This window comes from Chamaea fasciata, unplaced genomic scaffold (assembly GCF_029207755.1).
Source record: "Chamaea fasciata isolate MVZ Bird 193981 ecotype frontalis unplaced genomic scaffold, bChaFas1.0.hap1 SCAF_5, whole genome shotgun sequence".
NCBI lineage: Eukaryota > Metazoa > Chordata > Aves > Passeriformes > Sylviidae > Chamaea > Chamaea fasciata.
In genome coordinates this window covers 26,022,133-26,042,075 of record NW_027094090.1, presented here as the reverse complement: position 1 = coordinate 26,042,075, position 19,943 = coordinate 26,022,133, and the positions used below count along the sequence as shown (strand labels likewise).

Sequence of the window (19,943 nt, the reverse complement as noted above, 5' to 3'; positions counted from 1 at the left end):
AATTCCTCTTCTCTTCCAAATAACTTACAGTCCACTCGCTGTTGTGATTGATCCTAACACTGGCGGGATTCATCCATTCAAAGATCGGGTGCTTCACTAATGCTCCTGAGCTGGAAGAGCCCCTCTCCCTGGCTTCCCATACAGAGGAAAGCTACAGGCTCTGCTAGGAGTGCTCCATTAAGTAGAGATTATATCCTGTGTAGATACTAAAAGTTAGGTAGGATAAACCTGATTTAATATCGCATGAAAGCAAGTAAAAATTGTTCAAACCTAAATTATTTGACCAGGCATTTCCAATTTGGTGTTTGACTCGGGTTTTGCCCCTTGTTAATCCCTTTGATCATTGCTTTTGCATCTTCTTTTAATCAATATAGCTCTCCTGAGCTACTTTTTATCCCTGACAAGAGTGTAACAGATCCTCCACGCTGACATGGTAGCTTTTTAAGGCTTGTATTCTTACAAACCTTTCACACCTTTTTTCTGGTAAGTTGTTGCTTGATGGCAGCGATTCATGATTATGAAGTGCCCAGTGGCTTGCATGGAGGCTGCTCAGTGTTCCTTCCAAAGCTTGTCTGCCTTTTGAAAAGACCAAAATACAGTGGGAGATTATGCCTGTAAGTTTATTTGTCAGATTTCTCTGTACGTGTTTTTCATGTGATGGCAGTTTGTTTTGACTGTGTTGGGGTCCCAAGTCTCACTCTTCATGGTCTTTTTGGCGGAAGAGAGACTTCTCCTGAGTCATAGTGGTGTTTTAGAATTGTCCTTGATGAATGTGTGTGTTACTGCCAAAATCTGTGACAAAATATCTCAAAATGCGTCTCAAAATACGTGGTTTGTTTAATACCACCAAGATAAAGTACAGTGGGTCATGAAGAGATAAATGAGCCCTCAGCTTCCACAGCGTCTGTGTTGGGGAGGGCTGTGCTGTGTTTCAGGGAGATGGCAGGAGTCCACCCTTGCCAACAAGGTCTGCAAGGCTTGTTTCCACCTTTTACCAATCTCTGTCTCTCTTGGGCATCACCTTGTCAGTGTAGTTGAGAGAGCTGAGCTGAGCCTGTCCCAGCCCCTGCCCTTCCCCGTGGTGGCTGGGTGAGAAGGATTGCTTCCCTGCTGGGGCGTCCCTGCCCGCCTGGGCTGCGGCACTGCTGCGAGCAGAGGGCAGCAGATAACGAGCAGGCAATTAAACTGCTTAGGAAACGAAGGCATTGAGTAAATGCTGTGTGCTGCTCAGCTTCTATTTTCATAAACTCATACATAGGATCCAGTGAACTGGGGAGTAGGATAAAGGTTATCACAATTTTGACGCAAACACTTATATGGCTAATCTCTTTCTAAATGCTTATGTTTTTAATCTCAAGTCTCTTTATGTAGCTGAGCTGTACTTTTTTTCTAACCTGACTTTGTTTTATGGGGAAATATTTCATATCAGATTGCTTAAGCTCTGGGCTGTCATGTAAATACCTTCTGTCAAGTATATAATACACATTTTAAAATTTGTCTAAATATTTATGCTCTTGAGGGAATCATGCATCTCTCAACAGACAGTTACAACCTAGCAAGTAAATAAATCGAACTTCTTTTTTCTCAAATCTTCATTGTTTTTGCAAGAAATTGTAACTGTTTGAAAGATATTTGTATCTTACAAAATTCTGGAAGATAATTTTATTATTTACTTGAGAAAAAACTACCTCCTGTCTTTCAGCAGTGCCTGCAAACATATGTATGTGCATAAATATATGTTTTAAAAAATGCTTGTATTTCTTCTGAAAACTAAAGGCCAAAATATGAACTAAATGAGTTTATGTGTGCCATCACATTTTACGTTTTCTTTAGAAATGCTATGAAACACATTTTTTGTTATTTTAGATTTCCTTCCAGTATGTGCTTCATGGATCTTATTTTAGTAATTTTCGTGCCTATATTGCATTGGTAAGATGTCTGGTGTTTTGAATCTTTAAAATGAAATAATTGAACGTTCAGTGAAAGTCAGTGGAGCAAAGTTTGGTAATTTTCAGTCATTTTCAGATAATGGGCTGTATTTTTCCTTGTTTGTATGAGAAGGGAAATTATTCACACTGAAGTTTAGGATGTAGTTTGTAATCAGTAGGAGTTACAATAACTGTGATTGATATCAAACACATGACTGCTATAATGTTAAATACATCAGAAACTGTTCACTGATAAAAAAAGATCTTGCAGTTTTAACTGAAGGAAGTACATTTTGGATGCTAGTCTATATAAGTCAAAATTCATTGTATTTGCCTTTCTTTTTTCTTTTTACAATAATAAAATATATCCAGAGAAAGTAAATCTGTGATTTTAACATCTTTTGACAAGCACATTAGACTGTAGAAAGAGCATCCAAGTTGGGGCTCGGGGCATATGGTGCTACCTTCTGCTAGCATAGCTCCAGAACAAGTCACTGTGTTCACCAAGGGGTCATATTCAGACTCTCAGGTTCCCTCCTCTGGTCTGGGGGAAAAAACCCGCATTTCCCCTTCACAGGGAAAAATCAGAACACAAACTGCAAACCTCAGTACCCTGGGATACCTTTATTGTGCAGAGAACACACAGATGCTGTGATGTGTTTTGCTATCAATCAGGTTTTACGTCAGGGTATTCAAGAAAGGCCCTATATTAGCCTATGTAGGTGTTTATAGCTACTTTTTAATTCTGAAAAGACATATAATGCTGCTTTGAAAGAATATATGTTTATATCATGATGTGAAATCGTAGAAGAATTTCAAATGTATGTACATTCAAAGTATTATTTGAGGAGGTGTTTTGTGAATAGGTAGCAACTGTTATACACTACTTTTCACATCTTCCTAGATTGTCTTATTTTATTTAGATTCAAAGACTGGTATTTATAATAGATAATCCAAGTGTTGTGTGTCTTGGGAATTCAACATATGGATGAGAATATGGAAGGCATTAGTTATTTGAGATCTGTTGACCAGCTTTTAATTCAGATTGTCATTTTTAACACACGGCAGTGCAGATGTCCATCAGAGCCCTAATACCTTAGGGACAGCTGTTGCTGATAAATCATTTTACGTGCTTTAGGTCAAGAGTCGTCAAACCTGTTACAGCACCTGCTTCTACATAGGCAAATCTGTTGTTTTGTCATTTCATTAAACAAGGAAAAGTAGTGGTTTCTCTTGGCCATAAGTAAGGCTGGAACATATCCCGAACAAAATGAAATACAGCAAGAAGACAACTGTGGTTTCTGCAGTACAGCCATGGGATGTGCTCCTGTTCGGGGGCTTTGTTTCTGGAAGACTGCCTGCAATTTGGAAGGAGGGGTAGAAAGACAAGTGCATGTTTGGAGGCAAGAAGTAATAGGAAGGTGTTTGCTGTCATTGTCTGTAGGGTAGTTGTGAAATTTGACATGCCCAGAAACCAGCGGGTGCCATGTGGGGCTCCCCTACGCTGCATACCTCTGTTTTCATCATCTGGTGAGCCTGCAGCATGATTTCCAGGCACTGGAGCATACAACATGTCTACTTTGGTTTGGAGCTGATTGATCCACAGTGCAGAACACGCTTGTGGGATCTTGCCTTGCTATAGAAGAACATAAATGATTGAAATGTTTTCTTAAGAAAGAAAAGTATCCTTTGTTTATGTACTTCAATGCCCAGCAAAAAAAATCCTGTCAAATGGCAGCACACTGCAAGAACTGGGGGTTTACTGAACAAGCCTGAGCTTTGGATGTTTATATTTGTTAAATCTATCAGGTATGTAAAGAGAGTTTAAATCATGAGGAGGAAACTTCTTTGTTTATTGCACTTCACAAGTAGGGCTGTGGCATGTAGTAGAAATGGCACTTAAGGATTGTTTTTTTTAAGCAAACTGACAGAAGATTTTATCCTGCACTGCCATAGATTGCTGTGGGGGAGAAGGGGAAATAGTGAAATTGATGAAGAAATGTTGCATGCTGTCATTTTAGATTACGTTATTTTGCCATGACTTTGCTGCTAATTTTTTTAAAGATACTGTAAAATTCCACTGTTGCAGAAAGTACCACAGTAGCGCTGTCGTCTGTTAATTATTTCGTTCCATGGCTAGTTTGTCAACAGTATTTTAATCAAGCCACCAGCAAAAATGCTTTTTGAACATTTTGTGGAGAATAGAGAATACTCCCTGACCTTTCAACCTTGTCAGCTGAGTTTTCCCATTCTGACACTAGGCATTATTTTTGCAAAGGTTGGTATTTTAACTCTTCCGTGAACCAGATATCATTTTTATTGGGATATTAATTCTGGTAGGTGCTAATCTCATCAAGATTTGCAGACATTTTCCTTCATAGGCCATTCTGATTTGTAGCTTTTTCTTTTCACAGCAGTATTAAATACCAAACCTCTCTGATATGGAAGTTCATTAGAGATATGTCTTTGATGGCAGGCCTTTCAGGGCTTCAGTTTCAAATACCTTGATGTAAAGCTTAAGAAGCCATTGTGTTGTAAGCCCTCCTTGATGTGTCTTATTTAGATCTGCATAGTAAATCAAGGAAAGTAAATAACAAGGCAGCAGATGGAAGCATGGAGATAAGGCCAGTGAACAATTGTATTTGTATTTTGTTATGATGTTGACAGGAGCTAAAATTCACTAATCTAGTTCAACTGATCTGCATTTCAAAGAAATCTCATTTAGCAGCAACTTGAAGGTTTGGAGGATAAAGTTCTTTTATTGCAGCTTTTATTGCATTCTTTGCTAATTTATCTGGTCAAGATTTAGCCTTGCTTACTTAAAGCAGCAAGCATGTTACAAGGAGTCTTAAATACTACGAAAGCATTAATGTCTAGACTATGAACTGAAGGTAATTACATATCCAGCAGTGAATAGGCTACATTTAGGAAATACTGTTGTCCAAATGGAATTGGAAGAGAAATGCACATAAGGTACTTTCCCTAATTTTCTCTCTTTTTTTTTTATTATTAGTTTTTAATTACTAGTTTTTAGTTGTGTGGAAAATCAATATATAAGGAAACATAAAATTATTAATATGAACCCCAGAATTTCTTCAACTGTGAGTTCCATCATACCGTATTTTGCTGCTCTATTTACAAACTAATAGTTCATATTAAGGTTTAATTTAATTGTTACCTCCATGCACCTATGAAACAAAACTATTAAAAAGTAGAAAATAATTTAATAGAATGGTGGACCACAATTACTTTATGTGTGCTCTGAATGATGTAGATGATTTATATGTAAGTTAGGTACTTCATATTAGATACAGTGCAGCCATGTCATTTGGAAAAAAATGTGATGAATGCATTGTAAGAATCAAATATCTTTAAAATGAAAAGGGATATAAAGTAGAATTTAGGGTTTCCTTTTGGAAATTTAAAAAAGTTGTTCAATCTAAAGGCCAAAAAATAGACTTTGATTTAGTGTTCAGTTTATGATATAAATACAAACTGTTTAGGGTATTGAAATTAGCGTGTCCATACCTGTGTATGTATGGATAATGTAACGATGTAATGTAATGATAATAAACCAAAGCATGCCAGGCCGGAGTACATCCATGCTAATAATGTGCCCTAGCTCTCTAAGAGATGTAAATTAAATCCAGCAGCTGCTAAGAGTTAATGCTATAGTCCTTGCTGCCCTTCCGCAGCCTGTCCCTGTCACAGAGCCTACACCTGTGACCCGAGGACTGCACTTCCATCTCATTTGCAGTGTCGGTCTTTGCACTTCTTTTAGTGTGTCTTTGTAGGCTTGAGAGAAGTGGAGGTGGACGCAGCTGGGGATGGGGCAGCTTGCTAGGCTGCAGTGATATCTGGTCGCTTTTGTCTGTGGACTCCATAGGCTAATCATAGATCACGGCGTGGTAAATGTTTCTTTAGTTGTTGGACTGTCTTAACCATCTTTTGATTCCTTCTCTTCATTGCTATACCTCTAAAAATGTTCCTACAGTGTTTTGTGGGTCTGATGGACTCCATGAGTTTGAAAGTAGCTTTTATTTAGCCAGTTTAATTTTAATCTAGATTAGTTTCTCAGTGTGGCTGATCATACAACTCCCATGTATGCTTTCCTTGGCACAGCGCAGTGGTCAGTGCTGGGAAGGGTGAGGTGGTACTGGTCCTGCCTCTGCCACTGGAGGAAATGTTCATCAGTCTACGCTCCAAGACACACAGGCTGAGCTTCCACAGCCAAGCAAGCCATGCCCCATCACAACTGTGTGTTCTCACTTTATCCGTGTTACGTCTCCTCACTTCTCTCTTGCCCTAGCAAGGATGACTGTATTTTGGTCGAAAGCTGTTCACTCGTTTTGCAGGACTGTTTTAAAGTCAGAACAAGGGAGGAGTGAGAGTCTGCAAGTGGAGCTGAAGAAAGTTAGGGAAGTTAGGGCTGCTTTGGCTCCAAATTAGAGTGGTTTAAGTCACTGTGCTGCTGCATTCTCTGGAAATTTTACCTTTATCTTCAGACCACTGTACACTCCGTATGTGTGAAATGAAGTAGACAGTACAAATAGCAGTTACTAAAAAAAGTGATTTGCGCTGCTTTGTGAAAGAAATATATCCCAGTCAATAAAACAATGACTATAAAATAAATCTAACTCTCCTAGAAAACTCCGGTGTAAATGAACATTTATTTGCATCCCAATCTGCAAAAGTTCAGAAGTAAAATTTTGAATTTGAAGATATCCCAAGGATGTCATCCTATTTACAGTACCCAGAAGCAAATAGGTCCATGAGATCAAGCACAGACAGACAAGTTCACATTTGTAGTTAAACTCTACTTTTTTCTGTATAACAATGCAAATCATCCCCTCAAATAAACATAAGCGCCTGTTGTCTGGCCTGCCACGGTCTCCAGAGTTTCATCACCCATAATCTGTTTTTAAAAGCTCATGCCCTTGTACCTTTGGCTTCAGCTTTGCTGACTCTGGCTCCATCCTGCCTAAGCCCATCCCGTGCTCTGGCGTTGCCTAAGGTGACGAGGGATCCTGGCTGTCACTGAATGCCCTCCTCTTGTCTTCCTGTCCCTGCTGGCTCCATGCACATGGACATGGAGCTGCACAGGGGGACAGTGTTTTCAGCAAAAGGGATAGTGGGAGAGAAAATAAAGAGAAAAAGGAGAAATAGAGGGGGAAAAACCCCCGAATGGAATTTTACGGAATTTCTCACATCTTTCGTCTCTGCAGAGATCTTTTACACCCCTGCCAGTAATGCAGGAGTTCTGCAGCATCGTAACAGTACTGGACATTAGTGAGTAATCTTCTCTCAAGTGGTAGGGATACAAACTAGTTAGCAGTGGGGTGGATTAAAAACCAAACTTTAATCCCCACTACCATCATATTGGTGTTCATATTGATTGCATAACCCTGATGGGCTGAATTGTGTGTGATGCTCCTTGTCTGGAATCACACTGAACTGCTCAACATTCATTTCTTCAGCTCCTGCTGCATTCCCTGTGCTGAATGACAGCCTGATGTTAGAAAGAGAAGGGCAGAGAGAGCTGGAAGGAATATGAGGGAAAGGAGGTAGCACTTTTCCCACTGGTGATGACTAGAGTAAAATATTCCCAGACATATTTGCCACAAGAAGTACTATACAAATTTGCCACTATCTATTGAACCTTCCCAAGCTTAGATTTTAGTTTAACAACAGTTTACCAAGTACTGCATGCAATTGTCCCAAATCCAGCGTTATATCTTGCTTGGAGGATTGGCTGGTGGAGCTAGTCAGCCTGTGTCTTCTCTACTCCATCTCGTATATATGATTTCCTTTGGGATGGTGGGCAGGTAGTCATGCAAGGAATTATTTAGACATAATTCTTTCTTTTATTTTCATGCCATTTCTATCCTTTTGCAATTTAGTTTAAGGTTGTATTTCTGGTCAATATATTTTAAATAAGTATTGACTAAATCTGCAAGAGAAATGAGGAATATTTCTCTAAATATTAATGAAAATCCAAATCCAGAAGAATTGAATAATTTGATATACAACTGATGAGAGGAATAGATTTTAAAACATTACAAATTTTAGCACATCTTTTCAGGTCCTGCAGGAGATATATATAAAAACATAAGGAAGAGTTTTGATTATCTTCATGGCACGGATGCATAGTAGAAAGACTCTTTTACATGTAGATAGATAATTTGTCCTGCCTTTCTTTTTTTTTAATGTGTAGGAGAAGGGAAGGACTGCTAACTTGATGTTTTCTGAAGCATTGGAGGGTTTTTTTGTGTTTTTTTTTTTTCTTTGATCACAGCATAATGAGGTTTCTTAAATCGCAGACAAACCAAACAGCTTCATTCTGTTTAATGGCACAACATTTAGAGAAGTTTGCGGTATTACACTTCTATTGCTTTTATTGTTTACATCGTGGTTGGTCTCTTGTCTACTCATTGTCTTATTTCCAGATTAGGACGATGATACCACAGATCAGCTGGAGGGGACTTCAGTACAGATATATCTATATCTTTTGTCACTGTTTTAATACATTTTTCTTAACAAATTTTTTGGCATTTTTTAGCAAATAAGTAATTATTTTTGTGAAATTATGTTTTTTGAGATACGATTTCTGGGTAAAGGCTTTTAGATAAATGTGGTTCTAAAGACACAGGATTGTAACACTACATTAGGCAGTCTATACAATTAGGAGTGAGTGTGAATATAGTTCAGTCTTAAACCAAACCAAAATCAAAACTCCAATCCAATCCTTGATTTTACATACTATGATATCAGGCCACATTCTACTCTAGTTTTTTATTTAGTTACACCAAACAGGCTACAGGTACTGAAAGTAAAATTAATAGGATGCTTATCTACAAAAATAGAATTTTGTATCATATTAATCCCAAAAGAATTGAGAAACTTCCTTGTATAGTCCTCAAATACTTTTTTCTGTAATGCGTTTTTCTTTAGCAAACTCTAAAAACACACAACAGTCAAGAGATAAAGTATTTTATCAGTGCTTATTTGGAATGGATTTGTAGTGCGACTTTGTATTTATGAGTTGCCAAAAAAGTCCTGTAACTGTTACACTAAGAAGATCACGTTATGATATATAACTTTTAGTTAGTATCTTAGGTAATTTATGGGAGCGGTGTGAGCTTGCACACAAATGTAGCTTTTAATAGCCAAAATTAATATGTATGTACTCTGAAATAGATTTGTGTCTTTAAAATTCCAGATTACTTGTATCACTGTGCTGTTTCAGAAAGAAAAAACCCCATAATCTAAGACATTCTTAATGTAAAAACTTTTTCATGTATCTTCGATATAAGTGGATTTCCACCAGGTATAATTGAATTAAGGAATATATGGAATAACTTTTTAAAGCAGGAATGAATGCCGATTTAACCTTCAAGTGAAATTGTATTAAAAGTTGTTGAAAAACATTCTTACTTCACATGATTTTTTGGGGTTGCTGCTGATTTCTGATGATTGCAAGTGATATAATTGCATATCAACTTTTCCCCCTTTATGTGCACTTGTTTGGGAGAGTCACGATGATATTCATGGGAAGATTTTGTAAACTTGTTGATGGTAATTTGAAGTCACATGTGGAAGGAGTAAAAATCTATGCTTTTATTTGACAACCAGTAGGTAGCCACCTGTTGTCATGTGGCTTTTTCTCAGTGTTCAAGTAATGGTGATGATAATAATTCTGAATTGTTATTGCTACTATCAAATTGTTTTCAAAAGGTTTATCCTGCAATAGTATTTTATCTTCTGTAGTGTACCTGGAACCCACGTCTCTAAATTTAACCATTTTTCAAGAAGCTTGTCTTTGCTCATATATCAATGCTAGAACATTTGGTTCTTGTTCGGTACAGCTTGGTCTTATTTATAGTTAGTATCAAAGTGATGTGAAGGATATCAAACAGAGTTTGAATACCTTTTGAGGTGTCTGGTTATATTCCTACCCTTAATGTTCTAAACAGAAAAGCTGGACAAATAATAGAAGGGAGAGGTAGCTTAAAATGTTGCTATAGGCCAGTGTTACATGACTCTTTGATTATTAGCATGCTGTATGGTGAATTTGCTTTCATCCTCAGTGAAGCCATTTAAGCTGCAGAAGCAAACATTGTAGCAGGCTCTTCTGTTTCAGAAGGGGGAATAGGTTGAACAGTAAACATACTTTGATCCAGTATTTCAGACTGACCAAAAAAAGTGTCAGTTATACAAATTCCTCACTGTAGAGTATAAAAAGAGTGTTAATGAATAGGTATGTATGTAGATATACTGGAAAATGTCTGGTTTTTGGGTGATATTTGAGGGTATTTGCATCTTGCAAAAGGGATTTTGGTTGCATACTGATGTCTGAATAAAGTTATTTCTGTCCTGCTATGTTTTTTTGTGCTAGTATAGGCTGCTGCTTCATATAATGTGCCACTGCGCAGCTCTACATATAGGGATACTTAGTTCACAGACAAAAAGGTTTGTATCTAGTAAGACAGCAGAAAGGACTGGTTATATTCCTTTGGTACACCTGGTAGGTATGGATAGAATTAATTAACATTGTTTTTGCTCAAAAGTGTGGCATGCTAGTCCATGACAGCAAAAAAGTGTTTGTTCCTGATGACAGTCATTCACTTTCTGCTGGTTCAGAAGGCTTCCCTGAAGGAATTTTAATTGATCTGCACTTGCCCAAAATAAATCAGAATCACTGCTGTATCCTAGAGATTAAAGCAAAAGAGAAGATATTGGAATACAGAATATATGATTTTTAAGGTTTACTTTGAGATGAAACTTGGGAAATGGAGATGCTGACCTGCATTCAGATAAGTGTTGAACTGAGTGGGAACATATGGATGAAGTTAGACTCAAACCCATGAAACCAGTGAACAACTTGAGAAGCAAAACCTTGCTTTGTAGCCCTCTGCCCTGGCTGCTTTGGGACTGTGGGCTGGGGAGAGAAAGCCTACTGCTGCTTTACACTAAGACTTTGCTACCTGTTACGATTTTTTTTTCCCCAGTGATGATGCTGTTTTGTAAAAATCAATCAAATTTATTAAGCATATAGTAAAGAACAGAGAACCATGGGGTTTCACTTTGGTGTTTAAAAGGATTTAGCCTGTGCTTCAAATGCAACTAAGGCTAGACTAGACTCCCTGAGTACCTAATGCAATAATTCTCATTACTGTGAGTGGTGAATAGATCAGTGTAAAATGGATATAAAATTGGTTGAATTAGCACTAACATAAGTGAATATACAAGGAGATAGGACCGGTCATCGAGGTTCAGACCAGTAGTTCACTTACGCTGTCATCTGTCTCCAGTGGTGGCTGTCTTCCAAAGATACCTCCATCTTCCTCTTGACTTACGAAACCTCCTTGCATAAACAGCATCCTTGGGAAGAAGTTTACAGTTCAGTCACACAATTTATGGAGAAGAATCTCTCATTTTTCTTTTGAACATGGCTTTTATTAGGTGGGTCTTGATTTCAAAGGATAGTGAACATTCTATGTTTCTGCAGTCCTTCCATCTTCTTCAGACTTTCGTTGTTTTCTATCATGCCCTTCCTTAAGTCAGCATTTTTCCAGTCTGAATATTGGCGGCATACTGACTTCTTCTTCATATATGGAAACTGTTTTAAGCCTTTGGTCATGTATGTTTTCTTCTCTGAACCTTTGCTAATTAGTTCTGTTGTTTTGTGTTCTGTGCTTGACAAGGGAGAGGAGCACACTTTTCAAGATAGGGATTAGTACGGTGGCAAATGACATGTTACACTTTGTCCTTTGTTCCTTTCTAAATAATTTTTAACATTTAATTTATAGATTTGATTCTGATGGAGTGTTGAGTTTTAAGTTTTCATGAAGAAATTTCAATGAGAGCTATCTGTCATAAACCCTAGGTCTCACTTTCTGGGCAGTAAGACGTAGTGCAACAGAAAGTTATTTTGTTTAACAGAAGATTCAGATTAGAATGTTTATCAATACTGGCTAGGCAGGATGGTTTATAGTGAACCTGTGCTCAGCAAGTTGTGATTTCCAGATTGATGCCAGCCAAAAGTTATTCAGCGTGTCTTTGTGGTACAAAATAAATAATCAATAATGTGAAATCATCTTTTAATTTGTGTACTTGCTTTTTAAAAGAAATACGATCTTGTTATGAATTTCAGAAATGAATCAGGTGACTGCTCTAGGAGTAGTGACTACTTCACATGTCTCATACAAAAAAGAAAGATGTGAAATGTGTGGGATTTTTTCCTAGGTATGTGGTACCTATGCGTAAGGATGACACTGAAGTGTGTTTTAAAGAGATGGTTGTAATACCTTGCAATAAAACACAATTTGGGTGCTTGCACTTACTGTGTTCCTTTCCCTTTTTACCCTTAGATAACTTCAAGTGAAAGTTAAGGACCTTTTGTCCTTATCTGCCATAGACGTGACAGACACTTTTGGAGGGAGGACCAGTTTGAGCAAAAAGGAAAAGACCTTCCCAAAGCACAGCCAAGTGACAAAGTGACTCTGAAGAAATGTAAGTGATTTATAGCTGAACTGTGGCTATGTTTCTACTGTGGATTTATATGCCCTGTGGGAGGAATGCAGTACCCCATCACCAAAATGGATTGCTTAGAGATGTAAAATATAGTTTAGGAAAAAAAATGTGCACCATGCAGAAAATGCATACCCTTTTGATGTTAGTGTGATGGTAAACTATGCTACAAATTTTTTTTTTTCCAAATGGTAATTTTTAAAGGGAATGAAGTGCTGTCAGAGTCAAAACCATGTTTTTCTACCATTTTCTACTCATCTAGATATTGGTTAATTTAGATACACAGAAACGAAGCAGCTGTATTTAAGTCATTCTAGATTCTGCTTACCCTCAGGACAGGAGCACGCATCTCTGGAGGCTAGTCCATCTCATTCAGAAAGCAATGCCAAAGGAGTGCAGTATTACTCGCTGAGTAGCTTGTGTTGACTGCTTAGCTTGAGCCTAAGTGTTCAATGTACACTTCAGTGTGGCATGGCTGTGTAAAATGCAGTGCCAGCTTCTTTTCTCATCCCCATGTTGTCTTTCTCCCTCACTTAGTACGTGTAGCTGTTTGCAAATTTGGAGAATGGATCAGACTGAAAACAGCCAATTATTTGGTTTTGTTTTCAGTTGGGTTTATCCCAGCCTTCTCCCGTATGGCCATCCAAGGGTTGTGTCCAAGGGTTGTCACTGGTACAGAGGGTGATGTGAGTGGGAATTAGCGGCCAGAAGTGTGCAGAAGCACATGATGGCAGCTGTGCTAGTTTCTGCTGCTTAAATTCCTTGATGAGCAATAGACTCAGACCTTATAGATATTTTTAGTGCTTTGCCATTTATAAGACTTAAAAAATATGGGAGGCACCCTTACTTATCTAATGGGGAACTGCTGGTTAGTTGTGCACTTCATACTGTGTTAGTGTCATCTTTTGTGTCCCTTGTAAATTAAAATTCAGGTCTCCAAAACCAGTAAATGGTCATAAGTGGCTAGCAAGTAAGCAGGAGTCATGTCATGATTTATAGCGCAGGCATGATACTGTTTAATTCAGATATACATACATAATTTCTAAATCCTGAAGTTGCTAGTCTGATTTTGTATAGCAGCAAACATGACGTGTGGGTTGGGTGGTATGGAATGGTTAGTGGTTGGACTAATTTAGTCACAAGATCCTTGTCTCCTGAACAGTGAAATACTAAGTAACACTTCATTCTCACAGTAAATACTGGATGGGAGGGTATAAAAAAGACAGAGCTAGACTTCTTTCATTGACACCTGGTGAGAGGATTACAGGCTGCGGGTACATGCTGCACAGAGATTATTAAATTATGTTTCCATTGAAACATAGTATAAAAAACTTCCTTATCTTGAGGATGGTCAAACACTGGAGAGGCTTACCCAAGGAGGCTGTAGAATCCCCATCCATGGAGATACTCAAAACCCAAATGGACAAGCAGCCTGCTGCATCTGACCCTGCTTGATCGGGGGGTTGAGATTCAATGAGCTTCTGAGGTCCCTTCTAATCTCAGCTATTCTATGATTTTGGGGATATTTATAGGTAAGCAAAATCAGAAATATTCTGCTATTTTATAATATTTTTTTTTTTTATTTTGAAGTAGTTAGTTATTCAGTTTAGTATTTTACTGAAGTTATGGTAAAAATGAGACATGGTAAAATCTGCAAGCTTTCTAAAATGTGTTAAGTTATATTTAAAGACTTGTGATTGTAACTATGAAAATCACATTGAAGTCTGTGAAATTATCTTTTAGCTTTGAATTAGCACCAGTTTCACGTGATGTGAACAGTCACATGATGTGGATTTTATATGTGTAAAAATAGCATCTTTTGTACTTGATCCATGGCAAGAAAGATACATTTTTAGTGTCATTTTGTGCTTGGAAAAAAAAAGAAAAAAAAGACGTAACTAGGAACAAACTCTTGCAGGTGAGCGCCGTTAATCCCCAACAGAAATAGCTGTCTTCCTGAAGTATTTCTAAAGATAAATGAGACTTATAAATTGGCCTAAGAATTTCACTATAAGTTCTGTTTCAGTTACTTGCAAATGGCCATTCTGCGTCAGTCCATAGTTAAAGAGCATGCCAATGTAAACATGTAAAAACTGGGCAAATGTGCAGTGAGACTTCACAACATAGCCTTCTATCTTCTATGAATGTGTGATTGAGGGGCTTCCTTGTGTCTTGAGATGCTTAGGAGCCAGGGACTCTCTCTTCTAATGCCAGCTTTCTTGAATTTTAACTTTGATTAATTTGTCAGATGTTTTCTGCCCACAGTTTTGCTCTAGCCTGAGTGTCTTCGCAAAAGTTTCTGCGAGATGGGTGTATCATTCTTGAAAATGGAAAAAAAAAAAGGTCCAAAACAAGGTCTATGACCTCTTCTTTGCTTTTGAGCAAGGACTTGGAATTTGAAAGGGAAGCTTTAATGGGTTATAAGATGTGTCTTTTGCCATGCCTCTGAATGTCTGTCCTTATTGCACTGAATTATAAGCTTTTGAAAATTGCTGCTTACTCATACACAGAAGAGGCATATTACTTTGTCAGCATATTCTGAAAATATTCCCTGTATATTCATAATCTTCTAGAAATGACTGAGTCTGTCCTGGCTTGGAGATCAAACGCTGTATGACATTTCAAATTTACAGATCCCCTGCTATTTTCACAAAAGGGTCTTGTTTTTTTTAATTTTTCTGGGAGACTGTATTTTGATTCTTACACTTGTTAGTGATTCTGGTTTTCTGCATTTTATGCTTACTTTTCCCAAATGCTATTTGAGAAGGGTGTCAAGAATGGGATTAATTTCCCAAGATGTTAGGCATCTAAAAATATAGGTGGTATAAATCTGAGCTGGTCACCATAGGCTTCTTTAGTCAGTACAGAGAGATGGAGACTTCCAAGGGACAATTCCCATAGCCTCTTTTTATTTCTGTCTTTAGATGAGACAATTCCTTCTTTAGAGATGCCTGTTTCTTGTCACTCACTATAAAAGCAACCTAAGATGACTGGCACAAATTTAGAGTTTTAACTTTTCTATTAAACATTAAGACAGATAAATTCCATCCCATGTGACATAATTTGAGACTTAAAAGGCAGAAATGTTATTACTGAAATTCACAAAACATCCAGCTTTCACGCCAGTAAACAAAATTATTTTAAAAATTATTTTTTTATGGTTATGGTGATATGTACAAGCTTAATAAAAGGAAATTTTCCATATCTCTTAGATGTCATGTGTAACCATTAAAAAAATGCACTTCAAATGCCATTTTAATATTAACTATGAAGTATCAATAAATTTGGGGTGTTTTCTTATATTTGGGTTCTAGGTTAAGAAATGCGAATGTTTTAACTCTATGTCATTACCTAATTTCTAGTAAGGCAGTGAAAGGGATGTATTATGAGATTCTGGCATTGTTGCCTTTAGCTTGCAACAGAAGATTGAAAAAATCTGGTGCTAATATAACAGACAAAAATGCACTTTTAATTAATTTAAGAGCAAGAATTTAGGTGGCTTTCCAATTTGAAGCAATTTGCTCTATTATCAGCTAATATTGATAATGTGTTCTATTAATGAGATTGTGATGAAGTGCTGTTTTCCATTTGTATTGAAGTATTTTAGATTTCCTTAGTAATTTAAGCTATTGTCTGTACTTGAGTAATGGCATCTACACTGGCTAACCCAGGATAATAACATAACACCTTCTTCAGTCCTACTTTTCATGGGTAAGAGCTGTATGTGGGGAGCACTTCCTTGCCATGGAATAGTTGAACGTGTCTAAAAGGCATTAGAAGTTATGTATGCTGCCTCTATTTGCGTTTTACCTAAAATGGAGGCACGTGACATAGAAATTGTGGCAAAATTTATTATCAGATGTCTTTTTATGTCTAATTGCCATGTATTTAAATTATAGCCCTGGAAGGGCTAGACTTACCTAGACTTACTTCATACATGTTTTTAACATCACTGTGATAAGAGTATGAACAGTTGAATATGCTTCAAAGATGGTCTTAGTTATACTTGTCCTGCTGTTCAGAAATGCACAGGACTGCTCATGGTGAGCCCTGTTTCTGTACTTCCACTCATGGTTGACTGATTAACCCTTATTGGGGTGTATACAATTTTTCTTTCAGTTATAATTTTGCTTAGAATATTACATTTTGTATTTGAGGCGTATCTTTCATTTTGTTTCCATCCTTTCACTGTTGTTTAAATTGGTACATTTAGTTCAGTATTGCATAGTAGCAGCATGCATATATTACAGCGTAAAACTACAGCAAATACTGATTCCTGGAATCTACATTTGGCTGAGGAAGCAACATGTTTTTTGAAAAGAGTGCTTGCAAATTGGCTAAAGAAAGTGATGGAAAATCAAAAGAATGGAGACAGCCTGATGTTAGTAATTTGTAGTTTTTTTCTCTTTCTCTGTCTACTAATATTTGCACAAAATAACATTCACTGATGTTTGTATAGCAGTATCACTAAGTTATGTGTTCTAAACAAGAACAAAATATTTCCCTTAGAAACACTGTTACATCAGTACTTGCTGGCCAAGAATCTCACTGGTAAATACACAAAGCTTCACCAAAGCTGGCAAGCTGTCTCTTTTTATAGTTGAAACAATTTTAATAGGCTTTATTTTTTTTTTTCAAGCCTATAAGATTGTCTGACTTCATTTGGATTTGGTTTGTATTATTCCCATCCTTCTGCAACTTTAAGAATGTTTAGTTTTGAATGGAATTGTATGCTTTATCACAAAAAAACAGAAGACCCTAGTTCTGAGAAAATGAAAAGGGCAGTTCAGCCAAGGTGCCACTAAACAGCAGATGCTTGAGTACTGAAGAACTGTGCCTATTTTTATTGAACTATAAATTTTATGACACTTTGTCCTGACCCTGTGTGAGGGTTAAACTGAGGAGATCCAGCAGGCTGAGAATATTTGGGTTCAGTGAATGAATCTGAGTACAGAAACCTGAGGTGTACCTGTTCGAGAAACACATTAATGACTGCGTCAAAGTTAACAGAACAAGTATTTTCCACAGCATAGGCATCTAAGTCAGCAGGGGCTTTTTAATTATAGAAAATTTCACATGGGCTCAATCCCATTCCATATAGAAAGTGAATCATGTTCCTTTCACACTGTTATTCTGACTCAAAATTTAAAAGCAACATGAAGTTTCAAACAGAGAAAAGGGAAAGATGTTTTGACTGTTGCAGGCATTTTTAGAAAATATAAATATGTGTTGATAGTTGTTCTAAAACTACCTATGTGCTATGCATCTTGTCTCAAGTTGCAGACAAATGAGAGAAAAGGAAAGTTTTTGCCAGCATATCTTCATATCTTCAGCCTATATAAGGTCTCTTTTCTCCAGAGGATTTTGGATTAGATTCCTGAAGTGGTTGAGAGCATTAATTGATTGGACCGTGTGCCATTCTGACTGTCAATTGCATTATTTTCTACTTTGTGAGAGGTTTATTGCGTTACTTTGATATGAGAGATCTTTCCTGTGGTATAAGTGAGTGGAAGCTGGGTGATAGGCTAAATAAGGATGCTAAGCCAGCTAAGCAGATGCCTTTTGCCAAAATGATGTTTTTATAGAGTCTGTTGTCCTGCATGCAGTTACAGTTCCCTGGCACTGAGCTGTTGAGGAACTGGAAATGGTGTGAAACATACATTTTTAATGGAAGAGAATATTCTTCATAAAAAATCAGTCGATGTTTATAAAGAATTACTGTCTATTGGCAAACAGCTGCATTGTTACGCTTCAGAGGTAGAAGCATTTGGATGGTAATGAAGAGATTCTTGTATACTGCTAACAAAGCATGGTGAGATCCTTTGGGGCATGTTATAACATGTAATAATATTAATAATACACTGCTTTTCATCTGAGGTTTTCAAAGAACTTCATAGAAAACATCAATGAATTGAGTATCACCCTAACCCCCTGTGGAGCACTGCTAAGTCTTGGGTGGGTTGAATGCAGAAATACCATCTTATTTTTTATGGTAAGTTGGTGACTGTAACTTTGTTGCACACAGGTGATTCAGGAAGTATCAGTATTTTCCACATGGACATCATAAGGCATAGAGAAACAGAGTTTCTGGGCAAACAGTAAGTCCAGCACAAGCATTCCAACACCAAAATCATCTCAAACAGCCTGCCTGTTTGCAGTGATAATTGGCTCAGGCTGCTGGATGTCTGCTGTTTTACAGCTTGAATCTCTATGTAGTATTACAGAGATAACACTGTGCAAAGAGTGCAGCTGGAACCTGGCCATTTAGTGTAACAATTTCATGAGTTCTGATATGCTGATGCATGTATAAGTCAGAAAAGTAGCATATTTTTATGTGTTAAAACCATCAGTAGGAGATACATTAGACAAAAGCCAACTTTTCAAAGGCAAGACACAAACACTGTAGTTGAAAAGTATTAGAGCAGGAACCATCTGCTGTGTAGTATGTTTTGATGAAAGCATTCATGATGGAAGCCAAAGCTAATTAAACAGTTATAATTCCACGATGCAGTTTAGGATTTTTAAAATAATCATATTTAGAAGATTGTTTTGGAGAGACAATTGTAAAACATTTTGTGTAAGAGAAGGGAATACAGGTGACCTTGCCCCTGATAAGTACCAGCTGTGTTAATTACCCAGTACACCCTCACCCCGATAAGTCACAGCTATATCCAATAAAGGTAAGTGTGATGGAAGGGAGTGGGTTAGCTGCTGAGGGTCATGGAGAAGGAGCCTTGAGGAAGAGGGAATTAGAGGATCATGAAGAAGGATCCTGAGGAGAGAGCAACCTTGCAGTTAGAGCCTGTTGTTGGAACCTGCAGCCATAGTCTAGCCAGGTAAAAGCCTGCATTCAGAGTCTGCAAACTAACCCCTGCAGTCATAATTTGGCAGGAAATAATCAGCAGTCAGAGGCTGCAAGGGAAGCCTACAGCAGGAGCTTGATGCAGCCAGAGTCAGTAGTTGGAGTCAGGATGTCTGAGCTGTAAAGAGGAGTAAACCAGGACCTTTTTTTATGCTGTGGTAAACAAGAAGTCTGTGTCTCAGCTCATTTCTACCCTCTAACAAGAGGGCTGCTGCAACAACTTTGGGTTTTGCCCCTTCAGCACTGCTGCCTGTTTATGGCTGCCTTTGGTACATCATTCCTAAGGACCATTCATTCACCTCTTGTCCCTCCTGTTGAAGGAGACATCAAGAGTATCTTAAAAGGGTTCTTTACGATTTTGCCAGTCTAAACCTCATATTTTGAGTTAGTGAAATATAAAATTGCTTCTCTTCTTTATCTGGAGCCACAAATGAAAACGTGTAGGTTCTCAGCTGACACAATTTTGGTGAAAATCGTATTTTTAAATAGAAACCAAGTAAGGGTTATGCTAATAGAACCTCATTTGTAATTTAAACCAAAGCTGTTAACATTCAATAATAAAACCAGACATCAAGGAGTTTTCTGCAAAAACAGAAAAATACTAATTCTTCATCCTCAGATCT

The 19,943-nt window shown here is 37.5% G+C and overlaps 1 protein-coding gene across 1 annotated transcript in view; it reads left to right on the top strand.

Moving 5' to 3' along the window:
• FOXP2 (forkhead box P2) overlaps positions 1-19,943 on the top strand; it is a 403,818-nt gene that overhangs the window by 49,831 nt on the left and 334,044 nt on the right. Inside the window, exon 2 of the mRNA XM_066183059.1 lies at positions 12,299-12,440. The gene's annotated coding sequence lies outside the window, so the exon portion shown is untranslated. The remainder of the gene's footprint in view (positions 1-12,298; positions 12,441-19,943) is intronic.